Below are 3,818 nucleotides of genomic sequence, written 5' to 3' on the forward strand. Positions count from 1 at the left end.
ATCAAGGTACATTTATCATTTTCTTGCTCAATCTGATCCATTTTTTCAATTGGGATCGTATAAAATTTTAGTAATTAAGCTATTTTTATTGGCTTAGGAAATTCTCCGGACATTTTTGCATTTTCCCGAAATTTGAAAGTTTCATATTTTTTTTATTCTCGGGAATTCCCGATCGGTAAATCCCGGGTAAGACACTCTATTTTTTATCCCATTCTGCATAATTTGGTCAGATTTTTGTCAGTTTTTATCATTATTTTGTCATATTTTTGTGATAGTTTTGTCAGAATTTTGTCATATTCAATCACATTTGTCATATTTTTGTGATTTGATTTTGTCAAATTTTTGTCCTTATTTTAAATCTGTTAGTATTTTGCATTTTTGTCAAAATGTTGTCATCTTTTTATCACAGTTGTCATAGTCTAGTCATTCTTGTCATTTTTTATAATGTTGTATTGTAACGTTTGCTATATTTTTGGAATATCTTTTTACTACATGTAACTGCATTTTATTCAATGTTCTGGCATTTGTTCTTTTTCCGTTTGTCTTATTTTTGTCATTTGATTGTCAAATTTTTGGTCATAGTTTTTTCATATCTTTGCCACAGTTTTGTTATTTTTTGTGTTATTTTTATAACGTCGATTATAATTTTGTAAATTTTTTTCAGTGCTTTTTTCAGATTTTTGATATTTTTTTGTTAAATTTTTGTCTTTCTTCATGAACTTTTTGATCCCTTTCACTCAAAACCTATATTGAAGGGAGTTGATGCGATTTCCAATTATTTATAGCATTTTATAAGTTAAGTGGAAACCGCCATGTTGGAGTTCAAGATGGCTTTGGACTTCTACTTAGTACTTTAACAAAGGCCGTGCGTACGTGGGGGGGTTTCAGGGGTTTAACCCACCCTCCCCCCCCCCCCCCGATGAAGATTTTTTCCAAGTAAAATTTTCAGATCAAGCATTGAATTTACTTTTGTAACCGAAAATGTTTTCATCCCAAATGGTGTTCAAAAATTAGTTTAAAGAAATATGTCAGAAATTTGGCTCGCCTCCGGCGTATTTTATTTTCTCAAATTACTCTAGGCCAAAGACATTTCATTTGACTACATTATTTGGCCTTCAAGAGTTGGAACTTATTTTTTATTGTATGTTTAGAGTTGCAATTTAATAAAACTTTTGTATTGAAACTCAAATCATGACACACAAAAACCCTACCTTTTGAATGGGGTTTTATTGAGAAGTGTAACAAAATGAGTTCAGAATTCGAAACCAACCATCTAAACTTCAAATTCATGCATCTAATAATAATTTTACACATCAACAAGTTATAAGCCGTAATATAAGTGTTCAGTCAATAGAATTTGCAAAATAAAAATTTAAAACCTGGTTTCAATTACTTTATTACTAATCTTTTTGATAATTAAAAAAATCGTTTCAATATGTCATTAAAACATTGATGCTAAAATTAAATATTCTTCAAAAAACCAATTTATTTCAGACTTGAATATTTTTTTCCTGTTCTTCCCAATGCTCAACTTCACATTCAAAAGGGTTAAGATAAATTTCACAAGGCCACAAAATTCACCTTTTTCCAAGGTGTCAAGAATTGAGAAATTTATTCTGTTTGTTTTGGGTGCCCTAAATTCAAATAATCACTGAATTTTTTTCTATCATTTTTCATTTTTGAAATCACGTTTGAGAATAGGTTAAATTGATTTAAAAGTTTTCTGCGATTTATGGAAGTATCTTGACCATTTAAAAAATGAAACTAATAATCAATTTTCCTAAAGACCGCGAGTACTTGCAACTTCTGCGAAAAAAGTTATGGAATTTCTATTTATTCCTTTTCCTATTTAGTTCTTTCTGAATTGTTAAAAAACTTATCTTTTTCATTATCATATTCTGTATTGATTTCCAAATAAATTTAATGAACCGATTATTTAGTTTTATTGAATTTTATAAGTGAAACTTTTTTAAGTTTTTTGTAATATTGTTAATAAATTTGTCTTTGGTTTTTCAATCCTCAATTTCTGTGTTTTGAAAAAAATATCTTTTTGGAAGCCTATGAATCTAATTTTTTTTTGAGAAAACATAATTTCTACATTTTTTCCTATCCAGGCCCCAATACAAGAGCTCAAAATTTTCTACTACTAATTTCGCGCTTAAGAAAAAACAATGTTTGACACTGTTTATTATTTTAATTCATCTCTCTTGAATCGATCATAATTTATTTTTATAATCTATGAAAAGTTCAAAAAATGATTTGAAGAAGCATGTTTCATGTTCAATGTCAAGCAAATAAGTATATGATTCGTGCTTTCAATATTAATACCAAACTGGGAATTCCTTATTTTTGTTTCTATCAGTTCCTTATCCCCACCATTCAACCATAACATTGCCAGACTAGACTGCATAAAATTTATATTCTAGCAAATTTCTTGTTCAGAATAAGGATCATCACTTTGAATAATTTATCAATGACTTACCAAGAATCACATTAATTAAAACATTGATTTGATTGATTTTGAATTGTATCGGTAAAACTTATTTTTACTGACTATGTGTGTCGGCCATTTACTTAAAGAAATCCAAGACAGATAGCCGTTTAAAATGTTAAAAAAATCAATTCAAATCAAATCCATAAATAGAACCATTTTCTTACTCATATAGGAAAATGATTCTATTTATGAATTTGATTTGAATTGATGTTTTAAGGCTTTTAACGGCTATAGGTCTCGGTTTTATCAAGCAAAAACCACTACAGCAAAAACAGTCGTTTTATCTTAAAAATATCCGAGATAAATGGCCTACTGATGGCCACTAACTAAGCAGTTTAGACACGAATATAAGGTTGATGTGACCTGTGTAAAATTTCAACTCAATCGTATTTGATAAACCTCTAAGCTCAGGTTGGCAGAATTTTTTTAGCTGGTTTCTAGACCGGACAAACCGGGAAATTTTTATTTAAAAACCTGGTAGAATCCGGGCATTCGATTTAAAATTGACGACCATAAATCCGGGCAATATCCGAGCAAATTTTGTCAAATCTAAGAAATTCTTCAACAAAAATCAAGAAAAAAAAATTTAAAATTTTTTTTTCATCAAAACTCATCGATTGATTTTTAACCGTATTTGAGCTTCCAAAAAAACTTTCATGATTATTTTTATATAACTTGCTCAAAAAATTTCGTTTTTTAGGTGTTTGTTGTTTTTTTTTTGTTTAATTTGCCAAATAAAGTGAAAAATCCGGGCAAAATCCGGGCATTTTTCAACGAAAACTGAGCAACCGGGCCGGGCCAGATTATTTTTAAATTTAGTATTAAATATCCGGGCAAACACGGATAAAACCGGGCAATCTGGCAACCTTACTCTAAGCGCTCAAAGTTTCGGGTTTTAGACTCTAAAAAATTAGCAAAGGGGGGACCAAATAACATCGAAAAAATCGAAATTTTACTTTTGATGCCAAATGACTCAATCATGCATAGAGCGTTTTGAATTTTGTGTTTTCTCGAAGAAATTCAATAAAAAAAATTACAATAGGATTTGAAAAATCACTTCAAGAGGGACCAAAGGAAATTCGGAAGATCCAAATTTAAATTTTTATGCCAAATAATTTAGAAATGCATGAAACGTCGAGATCTTGGGTTAACTCGAAACTATTTGTGTTCAAAAGTCTACTTGAAGGACGAACCACGCTTGTCCTGCTAATGTGTTGTAGTAGATGCAATTCTATCTGTATCTACTACTTCATAGTAGTGAGCCCGTGGCGAACAAAAATTTGATATGTGATTATAATGTTTCTAGTTGTTTTCTACCCGCTCA

The sequence above is a fragment of the Uranotaenia lowii genome, chromosome 2, assembly GCF_029784155.1.
Source record: "Uranotaenia lowii strain MFRU-FL chromosome 2, ASM2978415v1, whole genome shotgun sequence".
Lineage (NCBI taxonomy): Eukaryota > Metazoa > Arthropoda > Insecta > Diptera > Culicidae > Uranotaenia > Uranotaenia lowii.